Source organism: Stenella coeruleoalba (genome assembly GCF_951394435.1).
Source record: "Stenella coeruleoalba genome assembly, chromosome: 9".
NCBI lineage: Eukaryota > Metazoa > Chordata > Mammalia > Artiodactyla > Delphinidae > Stenella > Stenella coeruleoalba.
Window position 1 is genome coordinate 10,556,630 of NC_137155.1, and position 21,276 is coordinate 10,577,905.

At 42.5% G+C, this 21,276-nt stretch overlaps 1 protein-coding gene across 3 annotated transcripts in view; it reads left to right on the plus strand.

Moving 5' to 3' along the window:
- The window catches only part of LOC307191386 (UPF0415 protein C7orf25 homolog), a 248,275-nt gene that overhangs the window by 106,839 nt on the left and 120,160 nt on the right, over positions 1-21,276 (plus strand). For all 3 annotated transcript variants that reach the window (XR_013829740.1, XR_013829741.1, XR_013829742.1), the window contains exon 4: positions 4,531-4,608. The gene's annotated coding sequence lies outside the window, so the exon portion shown is untranslated. The remainder of the gene's footprint in view (positions 1-4,530; positions 4,609-21,276) is intronic.

Genomic DNA, 21,276 nt, shown 5'->3' on the forward strand with positions numbered 1-21,276 from the left:
GAAAGAGAAAGAGAAATCAGATCCAGCCTCACACGCCACTGACTTGGGTTCTAAAACGATGAAATGAATGAGGATGAAGGGGCTTCTGACACATCTCTCAGTCACGGGCACTGACCTGTCATACATCTGTCAAAGTCACAATTAACCCAGGGACTTAATATCTTTGAGGTAATAGAGAACTCGTCTTTCAGGTGGACTTAAAGAAATGAATGAAGGCTGGTCAGTGGGGTTTTAAACACACACAACTCTGGTTTAAACCTTCTCACTGGAAGATAGATGGATCTCCAGCATCATAAGTTCAGGAAGGAGTACTCATTGGTTATAAGAGCCGATGAGATAGAAGGAATGATAAAAGATCTCCAGGGGACATCAATCAATTGGCCTGCTCTTTGAAACTCTCTCCCTCTGCGTGATCTGGGGACTCATCCACTGCCAGGGGGCTGGTGAAGGCCTGCTTTTTCCACCTTTCCCTCCTCCGCCACTACATCCCTTGCCAACTATTCTAGAAAAGTCCACATCCCAGTTGCTGCTTTTTGGATGTCTGTACTAATAACTTCTACATTGTTGTGTATATTTCCCCCAGTGGGTATGAAAGGTTCTAACTCTGCACAAGCAAAATGACAAATAGTTGTTGGGTGGAAACGACTTGTGTTAAAAACGCAGTGAGCTATGTGGAGATCCTTCTAATGAGCTACGTGGAGACCGTTCTTTAGGTTTTACTGATTACCTGGTCTGGTCAGGCCAGGCTGCAGAATCTGGGACCCAGCAGCAGGGAGAAGCCACTCCATGCAGGGATTGATATATCACAATATCTGCACGAATTGTTTAATTCATGACTTTATGAAAAAGAAAATGTATAAATTAGTTGATTGCAATACACTGTGAAATTAGGATTACATATGTTTTATAATGAGGAGGCCCAAAATATATAAACATGAAGTACAGTAAAAACATATTCTCCTCATAAAAGGAACCCTCTTGTACTGTTGGTGGGAATGTAAATTGATACAGCCACTATGGAGAGCAGTATGGAGGTTCCTTAAAAAACTACAAATAGGGCTTCCCTGGTGGCGCAGTGGTTGAGAGTCCGCCTGCTGATGCAGGGGACACGGGTTCGTGCCCCGGTCCGGGAAGATCCCACATGCTGTGGAGCAGCTGGGCCCGTGAGCCATGGCCGCTGAGCCTGTGCGTCCGGAGCTTGTGCTCCGCAGCGGGAGAGGCCACAACAGTGAGAGGCCCGCGTACCGAAAAAAAAAAAAAAAAAAAAAAAAAAAAAAACTACAAATAGAACTACCATGTGACCCAGCAATCCCACTACTGGGCATATACCCTGAGAAAACCATAATTCAGAAAGAGTCATGTACCACAGTGTTCATTGAAGCTCTATTTATAATAGCCAGGACATGGAAGCAACCTGAGTGCCCATTGACAGATGAATGGATAAAGAAGTTGTGGCACATGTATACAATGGAATATTACTCAATCATAAAAAGAAACAAAAGTGAGTTATTTGTAGTGAGGTGGATGGACCTAGAGTCTGTCATATAGAGTAAAGTAAGTCAGAAAGAGAAAAACAAATACTGTAAGCTAACACATATATATATGGAATCTAAAAAAAAAAAAGTGGTTCTGAAGAACCTAGGGGCAGGACAGGAATAGAGATGCAGACATAGAGAATGGACTTGAGGACACGGGGAGGGGGAAGGGTAAGCTGGGACGAAGTGAGAGAGTAGTATGGACATATATACACTACCAAACGTAAAATAGGTAGCTAGTGGGAAGCAGCCACATAGCACAGGGAGATCAACTCAGTGCTTTGTGACCACCTAGAGGGGTGGGATAGGGAGGGTGGGAGGGAGACGCAAGAGGGAGGAGATATGGGGATATATGTGTATGTATAGCTGATTCACTTGTTATACAGCAGAAACTAACACATCACTGTAAAGCAATTATACTCCAATAAAGACGTTTAAAAAAAAAGTTTCAACAAAGGAAAAAAAAACCATATTCTCCTCATGAAGAAAAGACCCGATACACCTAAGAAACAGGGGAGCGTTAACTCCTCCACTCCCCACAAAAAATGTTGACAGAAAAACGTCTGGCCAGAGAGGTGAAGCCCAAGAGAGAGTTCAAAGTAGTCAGTTTTTTAAAGGAGGGACGTGAACAACCAAGCCTGCTGAAAAGTCATATAAGGTGAGCACCAGAAAGTGACAAGTGGATGTGAAAAATATCTCCTTGGCGACTCAACCCATTTTAAAGTCGCGTCTGAAGCCTGGAGTTAGTTCTGGGCAGGGTTTGGCCCCTGGTCATCTCACTGACTCTGAAGGCATCTGGTATATCCACACCACCAAGCAGCTTTCTCAGGGCCGGGCTGGTGATAGTCTCGTGAGAGCCAGAACGCCACCCAGACACTGTGGACCCAAGCGTGCATGCCTGATGCCCATGGGCTCACTGCTCCGTGCTGATCATTTGTCTGAGAACTTCCCTCTGGGCATCCTGGCTGAGACCTCACTGCCCTTTCCAGCTGGCTCAGTGAACTGGTCTTTTTTGGCATATCCCTGTTCTCCATGCCAATGTGGAGTCTTCCTTACGGCTGTTGTGCTGATAATGATTTTTGTCTGTACATCCCTGTCAGGGAGACAGTTTCCACGGGACTCTCCTTCACTTGGTAAGGAACTAGAAATGGGGGAAGGTGGACTCTGTGCTGAACTGTAGGAGCAGAATCGACATCACGGAATTGAGTGCAAGTAGCTTACCTGGGAGGTGACCCCAGGAAACATGGAGGCTTAATCCCACTGGGGAGCTCTGGAAGCCAGTGCAGATGACGTGATTCAGAGCTATCCCAGCTGGGGGTGAGAGTTAAGGCGTTTCTGTATCACCTCCTCTCACTCATTGTTGGAGGGCTGCTGGGTGAATGGAGGTTACTTAACCTCTGGTGTTCCTGCCTACTTCCGGGGCGGGCAACACAGACTCTGGCAGCTTAGGCACAAACAGGCGACGCTGGCAGGTGGAAATCAGGCTTGTGTGCACTTATGGGCTATAGAGGAGGAATATGGGCGGGGCCCTGACAGCCTCTGTAAGTCTGATGAGCTCTCTTCCAACCCATCTTCATCCATTGTAGTCTCTAGGGAGCCTTGCTTCACTAACTGGGCTGCACTCTGCTTCTGCTTCCTCTTCATCAGAGCCACCCAGATTTTGGACGCTCCTTATGTTTCTGGGAACCTCTGAGACCAGCTCCCCCTAACCACCCTGGGCTTCTCTGTGGTCAGCCTACACATGATCCACGTGGGTCTGAACTTTGCTCAGCAGAGTCTGGACACAAGCTCACACATACTGGTAGAGAAGTAAGGCAGGGAGGTGAGTCTGTATACTTGGAAGAGGTTGGACTGAGGTGCATGGTTTCCAGTCCCCAGCTCCCAACGGGCCTCCTCGGGTGCTGAGCAAGGGGGCCCTTTGGCGGGAGTGTTGCACAAAGATGGCGCCCAAAGTCTTAACTTGAGGCTGTGTTTCCAGTCTCCAGGAAATAAGGAAAACCATACCCCTTTATTTCAGCCTCTGTAGCCTCAAGACAAAAAGGTTTTGTGTTTAATCAATCAATCAGCCAAGTAACAAATGTTCATTAGGCAACCACTGTTTGCCAAGCAAAGTGGCACATGTTGAAGGACACACAGAGATGCTGGAAGGCGTTCTTGCCTTTGGCAAGTGTACCGTCTAGATGAAGAGACCACATTGATAACATGTGACTCTAAGGTAGTTTGACTTAATTTTTAGAACAAACATGCCAGAATTTTTACACGGCATTCTCCCTCAGATGTTCCTATACTAAAGTGTTATCATTTCCTATCACGTCATGTTGATTATCGTCATTACACAGCTTTGCACAGCAACATGTTTGTGGTAAGTACATGGGGCGGCAGAAATGTGAAAATGGCACGATTTTTCTCAGTTGCCACATAACCTGAGGTTATTCTCCTTGATCACCGGACAGTGATGTACCATGTTTAGTAAATATGCACAGGGCTTGGAGAAGCATTTTAGAGAAAACGCTAACAGTGCCGAACTAGCAGCAGGGCACGGAGGCGCATTTGTTTCACCATTACTGGATGCTGTAATTTGAACTTGTATAGAACAAGGGATTTTTTTTTTTTTTTTTTTTTTTTTTTTTAATTGCGGTACACGGGCCTCTCACTGTTGTGGCCTCTCCTGTTGCGGAGCACAGGCTCCGGACATGCAGGCTCAGCGGCCATGGCTCACCGGCCCAGCCGCTCCGCGGCATGTGGGATCCTCCCAGACCGGGGCACGATCCCGTGTCCCCTGCATCGGCAGGCGGACTCTCAACCACTGCGCCACCAGGGAAGCCCAGAACAAGGGATTTTTAACTTCAAAAAGCCTAATTTAGGATGATTCTTTCTTTACATGGAGGAGAGCTGGTTTCTGGAGATACAAAGTACTACTGTGAGCCCAGGAACTGATATGTATTTTAGCCTCACACAGCCCTATAGATCAATTTCGTTTTCCTTCATTTGCCAGATGAGGAAACTGTGGCTCAGAGAGCTGAGATAACTGAGCATGGAGCTGGAAGTCCATGGAGCACACCTGGAAGTCAAGGTAGGTGTGAATGCTGGCTCTTGGGACTCCATAGTCAGAATAATATACCTGCTGCCTCAGCCCAGTGAGAAGTCTCTCCCAGCAAGGGCTGCAGTTAATAGGAGACTTGTCTCTTCATTGAGGTATAAAAAGAGACCGTTGCCAACAGCCCTGCTGGATTTTGTTTCCAGGAAAACCAAGGTGGACGCCTGCCAGGGGCTGCCACAAGTTAGCTGTCGCTGCCGAGACACAGAGGCTCAAGTGACGTTATCTTTGAGAGTAACAATCAAATCTGTGCTATCAACCTGGGTGCAAAAACCCAAATCTAATTCTTGGGGTGAGAGCTACAGAGCAAGGGAGAGGGCAAGAAATGTTCTAATAAAAGAACCGGTGCCGTGTGAATTCCGTTTCTTAGAAAGAATCTTAAGAAGTTCTTTCTTTTGTCTGCATTGTCATCAACTCTCCGCCTGCTGTGCTGGCTTTCTTTCCACTACCCCTTCCCCTCAATGTGCATCGAAACTTCTTTCTCCTCTTTTGTTCAGTTTAGCAGGAAAGATCTTTGGAGCAGAAGGAATGGGCACCTTTAGCAAGCTCAGATATCAAATAATTTTTCACCTCCCTGTAATTGAAATCACAGGATCGGGATTTGCTTCCCTTTGGCCTGCTCTTCTCTTGTTCTCTGGGATCACAGATGGAGTGGGGTGAGGGTGCTATTGACTCCCCACGGCTTGTCATCTGACAGACGGACACACCAGCCAGGAAGGGGTCTGACTCTTAGATGAATTCTTTTATCCTCAAAGGGGCTTCCTGCAAAGGAAACCATTAGTGTTTTGCTATTGGGTTTCTACTCCCCATGGTGTCTAAGAAATCATTCATTTAATTTTGTGACATTTTGAGTGGATTTGGAGAGCTAAGCCCATTTGAAAAGGCCTGTTCCTGTCTAGGAGGACAGAGGAAATGCAAATAAATTCCAAATGGTCAAAGGCCCAGCAGCCTGAGTGTGGGCCGGCCTGCATCTCTCTTCAGCCTGGGTTACATGTCTGAATAGCTGGTGATGCATTACCCAGCCTCTTCCCTGGCCACGGCCAGGAACTGACCCCAGAACATGAGAAAACTGGCCTGAAGTTCAGCAGCAGAGAGCTTAAGAAATCTTACGTCTTAAAGAGAATGACACTGCAGTGTTCCTTCCTAATTCTCGTCTGGTGGATGAAGGTGAGGCTGGGCGTCAAGGTGGAGAGTATGTACTCTGTCCCACGCCGGCCATGTCACCTGGGTAAGGTCACAGTAATGCTTTTAAAAGATGTAGCAGTTACCTACCTGCCCTGTGGGATTGTTCTGAGACCAGAGGTGAGATCGTTTGTGTAAAATATTTAACACAGTACCAGTACACAGTAAAATCGCAGTAAATGTCAGGTGTCACTAATACTGTTTTCAGTGTTGCTTTTACGTTCATGGTAGTTATCCACGGTGATTTGTCACGTGCCCTGTTGGTTACCAGACCAGCATTGTCCAATCAAAATATAATGCAAACCGCATATGTAACTTTAAGTTCTCTAGTAACCACATTTAAAAAGTAAAAGGAAACGTAAAATTAATTTTAGTGATATGTTTAACCCCCCAATAAAAGACTAGCCTAGTATCATTTCAACATGAAATCAGTATAAAAATTATTGAGATATTTTACATTCTTTTCTCCATCCTAAGTCTTGCATAGATCATCTCAGTTCAGATAAGCCCCATTTCAAGTCCTCAACAGCCAAATAGAGCTAGTGGCTCCTTCCATAGAATGGAGAGGAGGTAGGTTCCGTGATCTATAACACAGGGACTATACACTCCTTGACATTTGGGGAAAAAATATGTAAAACCATTAAAGGCAATTCTTTGGTGATTTCATTTTTTTAGGTCAAGCTTTTGTTTCTTTGAGTCAATGTTGATGATTTGTGTTTTTCTAGATCCTAGTCTGTTTATTCCATTGAGGTTTTTAAATTAAGTACTGTTTAACCTACTGTTAACTTTTGATCTAAAAAACACCTCCTATGCTGGTGGTTATAGCCTCCATTCCAGTCCTAATTTCATGTAACAAAGAGATGTTAGTCCTGTTCACCCTCACAAGGTACACAGTTACTGAAGAGACTATACACAAGTCTCTTTTTTGAGAACTCTTAGTGAATTTCCGTTTAACACAGACTGGGATGTGTTTAGAGCCAGGAGGTCATGATGGTTAGAGCAGATCTGGAAGCAGAGCTGAAACAGAAGCCACATGACCATGAGCTGAGGGGTCAAGGGAGTCAAGGATATAGAGATACAGAGTATTCTGAAAAGAGGTCCAAATAAGGGGTGAGGAAGGGGTGGTGACCGAGATTAAGAAATGACCAGCTATGTGGTGGGCAGGCTGACACCCACGCCAGATCCTGGCTTACCCAAACCCATCCTCTCAGAGAGAAACCTCTCCACCCTGGGCCCAGGAGATCTCCCCCGATACAGGCTCCCATGGCGGCCTGTGCTTCTCTTTTATAGTTCTTTTAATGTTTGTCATTATATACCATCTGTCTCGTTCACTAGACCCTAAGCTCCATGAAGTGGGGGGGGGGGGGTCATGTCTGCCTTGTTTTCCAGTAAGTTTTCTTGCACCTGTCGTAGTGGATGACACCTAGTAGGCTCCCAGTCAATATTTCTTAAGTGAAAGAAAATAAAGAATGCACTTCAGCTTTGATTTTGTGTTAGATGGGAGATAATTGTAGGGTGTGAGGAAATTACCATCAGTGATGAAGAGGTTGAAGCTATGAGAGAGTATAATTATAGCAACATCCTTCACACAATGGGATTGAATGGGACTAAGAAGAAATATAAAAGGACAATTATTGAGAAAGAGGAAGAAGGGAGACACCTATCTTTTGAAGAGGATTAAAAGATTGCCATAAGTATTTGTAAGTGAGAAATAGAAATTTGGAGCCACTATCTCTCAATAACTCTGTCTTGATGAAATGGGTTGAAGGGTGTGTGAGGGGATTAGTAGATCAGTTGCTGAAGAGAAAGGGGACGGGAAAAGAAATGCAGACGGACAGGTATATAAGCCAGTGATGGACCTTGGGATTCAGCAGAAGATGGAGAGCATAGATGGGGCTGTTTCCAGCCCCTCAGTAGCCCAGCTGGAGGAGCAGGTGGATTAAGAAAAGCTCCTTGGAAGATTTCAGATGGTTTGGTATATGGTGGAAGACCAGGGGATCAAAGATGTTGAGGATCTGGGGAGAGGATCCAGGGGACTAGCCCTGGGGTGTGGACTAAACAGGTGAGAAATTATGACCAAGAGGCTGTAATTATGGGAAGCATGGAGGAACAGAAGGATGTGGGTCAGAGACATGAAGATTGGAGTTTAAACTTCCACAGGTGGAGTTGTTCCCAGTGATGGCATGGTCCCTGGAGAGAGCAGGGAAGTAGGTGGCTGAAGCCAATAGAAGTGAGGATGGGGTTTTGGATGGCTCTTATCCTGACTATTGATATCCCTGGCGTGCTTTTAGACCATGTGTTAGAGAGGAAGACAGGTTTCACATCTTGAAGACCATGGAATGGGTAGTTGATAAGTAACAGAAGCAAGGAAAGGTGGAGCTAGACGGTCATCTGTGAACCAGATTTTGTCCTTTGTCCCTCTTGCTGTCTGTCAGTTTCCCATCAGTGACTCCCAGACTACAAACCTTGTGTGTAAGGCCTGGGCAGCTTCATGAAAGTCTGCAGTGAAATGGACGCCTATCCTTCAGTTACCTGCTCACAGTTGGGAAGGTAAAAGAAATGTGCCAGCTTAGCAAACTTTCAAACTTACCTAAGGATGATAAAAATCTTAAGGGAAAAACTATTTGGGATGTAGGCCAAAATATCTTCAGATTAATCAGATGTTCACCAGAGGCCTGGACAGCCTGTCAGCCAGTGACTGAGATATATGAAAGATCCCATAGTAAGTTTGGAGCAGAGTTGAGGCCACAGACAGACACAATCTGCTTTCTCTGAAGCATCTGGTTTTTAGGGCTGCAGGCCTGTCTCTCCAGGGAATGTATGATTCTGCTGACTGATGAATACAAGAGAAAGGAGCGATCCACGGAAGCCTGGCACATGGTCTGCCGCTGTAATTACTTGGCAAGTCCGTTATCACTCTGGCCCTAGTTTCTTCATCTGGAAAGTGAAGCTGGTGGTCAAGATGGATGTTTTCAAACAATGTCCCAGTTAGAAAACCTGGGGGATGTCTCAGCACACCTCATGGCTCTTGTCCTCATCTCCTTGGCTTTCAGATTCTTGATCTCATGGTCCCAGCTTTAATACCTGTCTTTGGTGACTTATTTGAACCTCCACTTTGGCTTTTTGGATCTTGTCTCACTACTCAGCTCTTACCTATACTCATTCTTCCAACGTGAGGATCCCTACCAGCTTCCAGAAATTGAATCCCTCTTCTTTTTCCAAAGGGACCTTAGGCACCCAATCACCAGAACATCTCTGAGTCTGTGCAGTGGTACCCACCTTCCACATCCAGTCCTCACCTTCATGCTAGATGGCTACATCCAGGACCACACGAGGCTACATTCATGTGTTCATGAGGGGAGTTGAGTTCAGCATCCTCCTATTCTGCCATCTTCATCCCACCTCCCCAGATCCATGCTTTTAAAGGACAGCTCCCTCACCTTTGTCAGAACCAGTCATCCTCCCTGTGGGAAACTTTGCGTCTTGTCTTTGATCCTCTCCTTCTCTGTATGACTTTGAAGCATTCACTGTTTACTAGCATCTCTCATTTTGAGGCAAAGAGACAAGATGCAGTAGGTTCACAAACTTGCGACTAGAAGATGGATAAGTTCTGGAGATCTGAAGCACAGCATAGTGATTATAGTCAACAGTACTGTATTGCATACTTCAAAGCGGCTAAGAGACTAGATCTTAAATGTTCTCACCACAAAAATAAATGATACTTATGTGACACCATAGAGGTTTTAACTAATGGTATGGTGATAGTCATGTTGCAGTATATAAATGGATCAAATCAACACATTGTACACCTAACACTTATACAATGTTATATCAATCATATCTCAATAAAAAATAAAAATATTGGTTGGCCAGTATTTACCGAAAAACCCAAACAAACTTTTTGGCCAACCCCATAATAAAATAGGAAATAATTTATATAGGACAGGAATAGCCGGGACTCTGATGGTGTCACACTGTTTCCCTACCTTGACTGCAGGTTCTTCCAGCACAGCCAGGACGATGCTTGTTTGGTCCAATACATTCACCATGTTTGCACTGTGGTTGGCACACAGCTGTGGAAAGAGAATGTCATGTGTTATTTCTAGGTCGGTTAAAAAAAAAAATGGAATTCAATAGATTCACTTGTCTCTTTGTTAGTAAGCCACCAGGTGGTTTGGCAGTTTGAAAACAGGGTCTCAACTTTTGATTCACGCTGTCAATTTTGATAGTTTTATCCTCTATATGATCCTTACTTCTTTTTCACTTAGTTGAAGTCAGTCCTGATGGAAGAACTAAATATATACATATAAAAATATTTATAATATATATAATAAATACATATAATAATATATAATAAAATAAATATCATCATGTATATTTTATATTCCTTATAATATTTATAAATATTATAAATATAAACAAATATTTATAATATAAATATATTTATAAAGAAATATTTAATATTTATTATATTTAAATTATAATAATTTATAATAATATTTATTTATATAGATAAAATATACACAAATAGGGCTTCCCTGGTGGCGCAGTGGTTGAGAGTCCACCTGCCGATGCAGGGGATACGGGTTCGTGCCCCGGTCCGGGAAGATCCCACATGCCGCAGAGCGGCTGGGCCCATGAGCCATGGCCGCTGAGCCTGCACGTCTGGAGCCTGTGTTCCGCAACGGGAGAGGCCACAGCAGTGAGAGGCCTGCGTACAGCAAAAAAAAAAAAAAAAAATATATATATATATATATATATATATATATATATATATATATATATACACACACACACAAATATATTTTAATAGTTAAGGTAATAGAGCTTATGAATATTTAATCAGGATGAAGAAGATGTGAACTTTTTAGGCAGGTGATTGAGCTCTGACCCTGTGTCAGGCACTGTGCTAGATGCTTTAAATCTATCACCTTATTTAATAATTTCAGCAATCCCATGAAGGAGTATTACTCACTATTTTAATATAAGATAACTGAATCTCAGGGATTTGAAGTAACTTGCCAAAGTCTATACAGCTAGTGGGAGATAGATCCAGAATTTGAATCTGGTCAGGTTGAAAAACTTCTACTCGTTCCCTGACACTATCCACAGGAGACAACCAGTTACTTGCTGTCACCCAGGAAGGTGACTCACACTTAGACACTCTTCCAGGCAGAATGACCTTTGCACTCTGTCATTCAGAAGAAGTCCCTGAGTTGGCGATTTTGGCTTGGAACTTTCCAAGGGTTCGCAGAAATATTCTGATACGGGGAAGCACAGTCAATGGCACCTTAAACTGTGGGCTTGGGGACTGAAACATTATCATTTATCCTGTTCCTCCTTCAGAAGAAACTCTAGGTTGGAGGATTAGGTGGTCCTGGGACAGAATGGACAACTCGTATGTGTATATTGGTTCAGATCCCCAGAAGAGGCAACTGTGGTTGCATAGTATGCGTCCTCCCATCCTTTACCTTGGGCCGAGTGTCTTTCTATGAAGTAATGTCTGAGGATATCAGCTGTGGTGGTTCAAGGAAGTGTACGCTTTGCCAGTAAGTTGAAGGCAAGAAGTTGGGAGATGGTCTGAAAGGGTCAGGGTGCGGAGAAGGTTCTGATTCAAGTTTCTTGCCATTTGATGAGCAACAGGCTGACTGTCTGCAAGCTGAAGTCTGGTCTTCTGTACTGAAGTAGCTGGAATTTGAGGAGGTCCCAACCTTCTCAAATGTCCCCAGTCAGGAGGAAAGGACCTGCTGTTTCTAAACTGGGTATTTTAATATTAAGTAAAATGTACAAGAGTTTTTGTAAGTATTATACCATCCAAGCAGGCGTTGGTAGCAGATCTTCCATATCATTCAGGAAATAAAAGGTTCTCAAATAACTTATTTGTTTGAAATACAACGAGTGATGGTCCCAAGAGTTAGTTTTGTGTAACACTATCTACATGACTTCTGCTGTGTAATAAAAAGAATGCTGTGATCAAAAAATGTGAGGATGAGGGCTTCCCTGGTGGCGTAGTGCTTTAGAGTCCGCCTGCCGATGCAGGGGACACGGGTTCGTGCCCCGGCCCGGGAAGCTCCCACATGCTGCGGAGCGGCTGGGCCCGTGAGCCATGGCCTCTGGGCCTGCACGTCCGGAGTCTGTCCTCCGCAACGGGAGAGGCCACAACAGTGAGAGGACCGCGTACCGAAAAAAAAAAAGTGAGGATGTGTAACCTACTGTATTCTACTCCTTTTGAAGATTGAGTGACATTTAAATTCTGCAATATAGTTTGTTTATGTTTTCAAACCTGTTTGACCAAGGAATCTCATTGTATTTAATATCTATCAACATCCCTTAAAACCTATATTCTCCAGCACCCTTTTTGGGAAAGGCTGGGAAATGAGCGAGTCAAAGGACAGAGCATGGGACCAGAAGCCTAGTGGTCCCAAAACCAGCTGGGCCCAAGACATACCAAAAAAACAGAACTTGGCAATCACAGAGGTGGTTTGATTCACAAACTCAGCTGCGTCATTCTGAGCCCTATTGGTGTGCTGTCCACACGGATTATATTAATCAGATGACTGCCAAGTGTGTGCATCCTTTTAACTCCTTAGGGTTTTAATGGTGGAGATGGAATAAGTCCTTTGATTTTTGGTACCTAAACTTCACCATCGATGAAACGGGACCTATTTTCATGCTTCTCAGAGATAGAGTAAAAATGAGGTGAAAGGCGCCCTGAAATCTCCAGCCCATGGGGCATTATCTCGGTGCTGAGTACAACTCTTAGAGGTAATGACTGCTATTAGTACCACAAAGGAGGTGAAGCACATTTAATACAAAGGAAAGTGAAGCTATTTTGAACAAAGGTCACAGAGGGTGCATGTTATGTGAATTTAGCTTGAAGTTAGAGTGAGAAGAATGGAGAAAGTAAAAAATTCTACCAGTGGGCTGAGAAACTCCGTGCCTGTGCTCATGTTTTATATGAAAATGCAGGATAATAAGAATTTAGTTAATGAGAAATCAAAATGCCTCTACATTTTCAGTATTGAGTATTTAGGAAAATAAACGGATATTGGTGACTTGGTTTAATTATCCCCGCATCCCAACTCAAAGAAGCCCTTTCCATTTGAGGGGTTTAGTGTGCGTTTAGTCCACCTTTTTGTACACATTGTACATGGATTGATTTTTATATCTAGCCTACTGTACAATGGGAATTTATGTTCAGAGATGCACAAGACCTTAAATCTATCAAAAATATTGTATCTCCGTGGTACTTTGCTTACACACAGGAGACAGACAAGCACTTATTTACACATTTTGTGTCATTAGACCCTGCCCCATTCCAAAGGATTTATAGGACTTCATAAAGAGACATATAATAAGAAATATTTAAAATAAATTCAAATTCAGGTAAAGAGAAAATACGGTAGAAAAAATAAGACCCGGCCATAAATAATGTTAATAAAAGGAATTTCAGTGCAACTCACTATAGTTTTATTTCAAACCTAAAGAGGATTTCATAGAATTTGACAAGCTGAATCTGAAAGACACTTAGAAAGTAAAAAGGGCAACAAATGGCCAAAGCAAAGTTTTTGAAGAAGGACATCAGAAGGGGAGTTTTGTCCTCTGGGATACAAGGTATTAGAAACCAGAGCACCTTGGGCAGCATGATATTCATGCAGGATTCAGAAGCCGACTTCACCGAGTCAACAAATTGACTCACATGTGCCTGGAAAACTGACCTATGACAGAGCTGGCCTTACAAAATGGTGGGGATAGATGAGCTGTTTAATAAAGGACGCGGGCAGAACTGGTTAGCCATCTGTAAAAAAATAAAATAGAATCAGCTGTCTATCTCATACAGTGCCTCCAAATCAATTCCAGGGTGAACGTTGACTTAAAGATGATGGCGGGAATGGGATAATGCTTCGGAAAAAAGATAAGGAGAATATCTTTATGGTATCAGCATAGGCAGTGCACCTCAGACAAAGATAGAAAAAAGGAAAACATATTAATGCAACTGTATTAAATTACAAACTTTTGTGTAAAAATTTTTAAAAAAAGGAAGAAAGGAAGGAAACAAGAGTCATGCTACAGATTAGGAGAAAATATTTTCAAAACTTACCCAAGGGGCTTCCCTGGTGGCGCAGTGGTTGAGAGTCTGCCTGTCGATGCAGGGGACACGGGTTCGTGCCCGGGTCCGGGAAGATCCCACATGCCGCAGAGCGGCAGGACCCGTGAGCCATGGCCGCTGAGCCTGTGCGTCCGGAGCCTGTGCTCCACAACGGGAGAGGCCACAACAGTGAGAGGCCCGCGTACCGCAAAAAAAAAAAAAAAAGTTTTCAATACTTTAACATTAGCACAACCATGTTATAGAAACATGATGTAACATGTTAAAAAAAGAAGAGGGCTTCCAAGTCAAATACCAGAGTTACAGTAGGTTAAAGGAAATGAAAAATAAAATTGGATATTATTCCTTCATCTTACTGATTTTTTTATTTCTCAAAATATGGTATATCTTACAAGGATGAAAAAAAGCATGGAAATATGACCTAAACACAAATCAACTGAACAAAATACAACAGAAGGTTTTGCTGTTGACTGACTTAATACAGGCTATATTTTTGACAGGTCGTCAGCAGAACGACCAGGTGCTAAAAGATCTCCATTACTTGTATTTCTACTTTCTTCAATTGTATTTTTGGATGAACTGAGGATACGCAAGAATTCCTGATCTGATTGAAGCGTCTTATAGACCAGAGTTTTCAGTTTGCTCCAGAGAATGTATGGCTCTTTCCTAATTTATGGATCCTTCGGTTATGCTATTACCATGTGGTTTTTAAACTGTATTTTAAAATAGTGGTGTATTTTGTAAGACCCCAGTCTAACACTCTTTGGGGCAGTTAAAGATATTAGCTAATAAATTTGAATTAATTTTTCAGAAAGTGAGTATAGGATGAGTTCTGGCACTAAAAGGCTTTCTCCAAGGTTGACATAGATGAAGAAGGAGTGAGACGGGAATGACACAGTGACCTACCTGGTCTCCCCGCCTGGGCCCGGGCTGTTGATGCTCAGCACTGAACAGCCCAGCGCCTGCAGCAGCTAATAAACACTTGGCGTAAAACCCAGGTGGAATAAAGCTATTTCTGTTTCCCATCAGCACATCCTCAGGGCAGAAATTATAAATGAAAGCTGAATCTGGAAATCCTCACTAATGGGAATCCCACTTCTGGCTGAGCCTTGATTTTTCATGAGCAAATGTATGGGAATCCCCTTCCTGTCTCCTCTCTCCTCCGCCTCTTCTCCAACTTTCCCTAGTCAGGGCTTTGGTGACAATCCACCCTCTCTATTGCTTTTATTTATTTATTTATTTATCTATCTATCTATCTGTCTATCTTTGGGGCCACACCATACGGCATGCAGGATCTTAGATCTCCGACCAGGGATCGAACCTGTGCCCCTTGCAGTGGAAACGCAGATTCTTAACCACGGGACCTCCAGGGAAGTCCCTCTGTTGCTTTTATTTGTAGGATGTCTCGCTTCAAACTGCCCATAAGTTACAACAGAAAAGATAAGAATAGTGTGTAGTAATGGTTATATACCAAAATATAGATATGTATATTTAATATAAAATTTAATATAAATATTCTTATTTAATTCCCAGAACAATCCCACACAGAGTTACTATTAGCCTTATTTTACAGATGAACAAGTGTGAGGTTTGGAGATGTTAAGTAATTAGTTGGCCAAGGTTGCACAGTTAGTTAATTACTAACTTGGGAGTCAAACTCAGGCCCTTCTGTTTCCAGAGTCCCAGTTCTTGAGATGCTGCATGAAGTGGGCAGGGCAAGTGGGAGCCGCCGTGGGCAGGAGGAGACCCGCGCATGGGTGCGTGAGCATGTTTGGAAGTTGGGGGTGAAGGTCTCCTGCACGTCTAATCTTGCGCTTATAACTCTGTTAGTTTCCCCTCCTCAGGAGCTTGCATACACTTGGGGTGTCAAGAGACTGGGGTGGGGGTTTGGAGTGAGTGCTGTTGACTGTATGTCCTATGACCAGCCTTTTCAACAATAGGGATAACTAACTCTGAGAGAACCTGGTGTGGCCTTTCTTCTCACTGTCTTTAAAAAGTAAAAACCAAACAAACACAAAAGCCCTTCTTTGGTTAAAGAACCCAGAATCAACATGACCCAGTATTGCTAATTTCAGTAGATAGCCCCCAACTTGGAAACACGTTACCACTCAACACTTATTTTTAGTTTGGGTGTTTAAAATTCAGAACACATTTTCAGAAACAGTATTATAAATGGCAATTGGGTCTCCAGGCTACCTTATAAAAACCTATTTAACACACAACATTGATGAAATATTTTGTATTTCTAATAAAGAGAATAGACAATACTGCTATTGCAATGCTAGCAATTAAAATAAGTAATAATGGCGAGCTCATTAACTTTTACGTAATTTACATGACTTATACAGGAAATCCAGTGTAGCCTAAGAGCCAAGAGCTGGCTCTAGGAATAGAACGTCTGGTCCAAATATTAGCTTTATGGACTAAGAGTGACCGTGGGACAAGGTACAATTCACTGAGCCTCCATTTACTTAACTGTAAAATGGGGGTAAAAACACTTCGTAAGTTAGATGTGAGGATTAAATGAGATAATGTATTTAAAGCACTAGTGTTCTGGGGTTTAACACAAAGTTCCGAGGGTATCGTAACTGTGGTGGATATGATTGATACCTGTTGACTGTCAAGCCCTTCCCACTGGACAGAAATGTGCCAAGGATTTTGCTTGTAATTTAAACCTATAGCCCAGTGGGGAAATGTAGTACTTGAGGGTCTCCGAGATGAAGCAACTTTGCTCAAAGTCACATAGAAATGTGTCGACTTGACAGGGCCACAGGGTGCCCAGATTTTTGGCTAAACATTATTTTGGGTGTGTCTGTGAGGGTGTTTCTGGATGAGATTAATATTTGAATTAGTCAACTGAATAAAGCAGATAGCCCTCCCCAATGGGTAGATGCGTGAGCCTCATCTCATCTGTTGAAGGCCTGAATTGAACAGAAAGGCTGAGTGGAAGAGAATTTTCTCTCTCTCTGCCTGACTTCCTTTGGGTTGGGACATTGGTCTTACCCTGTCTTGAGACTCAGACTCACATGAAACTTATACCATCGGCTCTCCTGGTTCTCAGGACTGGACTCAGACTGGAAGAGCACGACTGGCGTCTTCCCAACTGCTGCAGATCTTGAGACTTCCCATCTTCCATGATCATGTGAGCCAATTTCTTGACTGTAATAATCTTTCTCTTTTTCTCTCTCTTTCTATGTCTCTATCTCATTACAACTCTTCCTGTGCCCACTACGAACACTTCAGCCACGCTGGCCTTCTCTGTTTCTCAAACATGCCAAGGTCATCTTAACCAAGGAACCCTTACACTAGTGGTTTCCAATGCCCGGAATTCTCATGACTCTTCTCATTCAGCGGCTTCTTCTTATTATGCTGATATTGGCTTAAATGTAATCTTTGTTGTTTATATCACGATGGAATCATAAAGGCCTATTTTATTCAGTGTGCTATAATCAATAACTAGTGTTAGTCATTGTGCTGCTCAGAGTGGTCCTGACTTGGCCATTAGGAGTCCCTTCGAGTTGCTTCCCATCTGTGCCCTTCCTGTGCCCTTTTGAGATGTCTCTGTTATTCTTTGAGTACTTTACTATGTTCTGGTACCAAAAGATGTTTCAGGCTCGCTCATTGTATACTTTCTCTGGAATCAGCCATTTCTTCAAGGAGTTTTGATTCCTTTTAGTAGAGAATGGTATTTAGTAACCAAGATATGGGTTCTAGATGTGCTCATTGTTACTGGGGTATCATTGTTTTTAGGCCTTCTCTGTAGACAGAACTAGAAGACACATCTCCTTTTCTTTTTCTTTCTTTCTTTCTTTCTTTCTTTCTTTCTTTCTTTCTTTCTTTCTTTTTCTTTCTTTCTTCCCTTCTCCCTCCCTCCCTCCCTTTCTTTCTCTCTTTCTTTCTTCCTATCTATTATCTATCTATTTATAATGTGTATATATATATTTATGTGTGTGTGTGTGTGTGTATATATATATATATATATATATATATATATATATATACACACATATATACATATATCTCCTCTATTTGTTCTGTTTCTCTGGAGAACCTAACACAGTCACATAAATGGAAGATGAGGGCCTAGAATCCAGGTCTGGAGGTTTGAAAGCTGAGACTCTTCTGAGGTCTGGTGGTGACTCCCTTTGGGTCCACGATTGGGACTCCACAGTTCTTACTCTGTACAGGGCTGTACTGCCCAGGGAAGGGCTGGGGGCAATCAGGGTTATCTGAGCCAGGATGGGGGAGGAGACATAGTGAGGAAGAACTTTCCAAGCTGAGGAGTTGTGTCAGCCAAGACAGAAATGAATCTCCAACTCTTATCAATTTTGCTTAATTTAACTTCGGAGTTCTGCCAAGGCTTACACTGGAGACATCTTTTAGCTGACTCCAAAACCTGACACTAGAAGCCAAGAGTCTTCCCAAGGACATTACCCGAGGGCTTCCAGCACAACACCTGGTGCACAGTAGGTGTACGATAAACCTTGTTAACTGTGAATAAGCTCCCATAGCACTTACGTCATTTTAATGACTTTAACTTCCTTGGGAATGGGTGATGAACCTTTGATTTCTAGAGGTTCCTGATGGGCAGAGTGCCCCATGCTCACCTCTGAACTTCCAAGTGACTCCCTGTGTGAGGGAGCAAGGGAAAGACATAGGTTTGCTAACTACAGGTGCCAAGGGAGAAATTCACAAATGCAGTGCCCCCACCAGAACCTGAACCCACAACTTCACAATTTTCCTGACCAGAAGAATTCTCTCTCCTGCTCTACTAACTTGGCTCCAGGCTTCTCCTTTCAGAAGTTGATTCTTGCCAGATGGTGGTTCATTATCTTCAATGCAGTGATTATGTTTATTTATTTCAATGTCCTTGGCGCTTCCAATCATAAACTTGGTTTTGCTCATCTTCCTTTTGACTCAGAGTAAATGCTTTAGAATATAATATTCCCCATTTAAGTTTAACAGAAAGAACCTCACAGCGTTGAAACACTGGCAGAATTTAAAATGCAGATTTATAAATAAAATCCACTTAAAAATAAATATATATGGATTAAGAGCAATAAACCTATCATAGAAAATCTAGAAAACAGAAAACAGTGAAAAGCAGACAAACTTTCTTAAGTAGCACTAACTGATAAACCCACCCCTACCACCATTCCGGAGTAACCCTCTTTGGTATTTTCACTATTTGTTTTTGTTTGTTTGGTCAGTAGAGTTTCTTTTTCCTTGGCAATTTTACAATAAATAAAGTAAAAGAGATTTTGTTCAAAATGCGTTGTTCAAAGCAGAAGTGTAAGTGATTCCTTCTACTTTGTTAGAGCTCCCTTCCTGCCTTGCCAAGTGCTGCGGGCACAGAGAGTGACCCTGGAGACAGAGACAGTGCCAACTGTAGTTCTCCATCATGACCAGCACTGCATTTCCTGGTTAGGAAAATCCTGGAAAATCCAGGATGCTGAAAATACCCAACTCAGGCTTTCTCCTCTGGAATTCATTGAAAAGGTGACAACATTATCTACTCAGGACCCAGCTGCCCTGTTCTTTTTTCTCTTCCACATGCTTTTTCTCTGTACAGAACTTCTGACACTGAAGCAGACATTTGTACATGAAAATGATACACAGAAAGCTGAAAGAGACTGGAATCTCTCTCCTTATCTACCTCCATGTGGCTGCTGACAACAGAGATATATAACTTCTGGGGTACATCCAACACATGAGCGATTGGGACATCCATATATCACCCATTTCTTTCTTTCAAGAGTAGTTTCCTAATTTTTGCAATCACTTGACAGGTCTATATTTCACTGTTTTATCTGCTTTCTCCCCATCACTGATTGCTGATATAAATGTGGGTAGCAAAGAATCATTCTTAAGACTTTTCCCTGAGCTTTAGAGTTGCTACCAACTGCTTTGACACAAAAACTACAAGTAAAAATAGGCTCCACAATGAGTGAAGTCAACTGGGAACTTTTATTTAGAACCCAATGAATTGGTGTCTAGAAATAGGTTTTCCATCTGTGTGCAGCCTCTTGGCAAAACATGTGCATTTTCACTAACCTATGTGCTAAATTACTGAGCTTTACTGCATTTTAAATTATTTCATATCCAACTCATAGTTGCAGAGATATGTGGCATTCATCCAAAAATTTTTTTTTGGCTTAAGTTTTTCTCTTCTAGGGATTAGGACAGAAGCAGATTTAAAGCAGAGTGTTACTGGTCAGGATCTACCCCCTGCACAGGCCAGCTGCCAATATAATAGTTCAGTGTTTGACGGTTACCTAAGTGAAATTGCCGGAAAAAAACACAATGTTTAAGACAAATCTTTACCCGCATTAATGAACGAGTCCCAGGAGAAGGAAATAATGTAAAACTTAACATATGCCAACAGCTGTGGTGAATGTAAACAGTCATTCCAGCTTGATTAAGGTCATCAAATTTTGTTCCCCCGTTCTACCATACGTTCTAAGTAGAACGATGCCCTGGAAGTGACTAATAGTAGAGGGACCAACTTTAAAACAAAACTAAACATCTAGATAAACATCGTGGATTAAAGCAATTGAGCACTATACACATATTCCAGTGACTGTACCAGTTCCTTCCCTTCTCATTGGAGTAAGTTTGAGTCATACAGAAAAATATGCTTGTTTCGTTATGATCATTAAATCTACTCCCAAGGATGAAGGTCTGTTACCATTGATTATGTTCTCAAAACTGGATCTATTTGTGGGTTAGAAATAGGTCTATTAAAAACAAACTCATCTAGCCATTGACTATCTTGATTACCGCCTGTAGGTGTATGACGACCTACACCCATGTCGAGCCAATTTGGAAATGCTCAGGCCCCTCTGGAGGGGGTGAAGGCAGGGCCTTCCATGGTTCCATTTCCATTGAGACAGATGGCCACCAAAGAGTAAGACTCTTGGGAAGCCCATGTACTCAAGATGGTTCAAGAACAAGGCATCATTGTTCGAAGGGAGGGCTACCTCAGAGTCTTCTGTCTGTCACTTATATGTGTCTGCTGAGTAGGAAGAGAAGACTGTAATTAAAATTAAAAGTGCTGCGGTTATTTATTGCAACTGTGCTTTAAAGAAAAGAATTCATAAGAAAAAAAGATTGCAAATAAATACACCAAGAAGTAAAAAAAAAAAAAAAATTAAAAGGGCTGCTTCACTAAATGGCTGAAACTGCTCAGTAGTAGAGCGAGGGGTAGCAAAAAATAGAGAAATGCTATTTTCATCGTTATTTGGATCAGAACCATGTTTATAGCTATCTCATGAAACAACTCAGCAGGCCTGGTCCTTCAACATTTAAAACAATTCTTCATGGAGTCTTCAGATCAAACTTTCATAGTACTTATC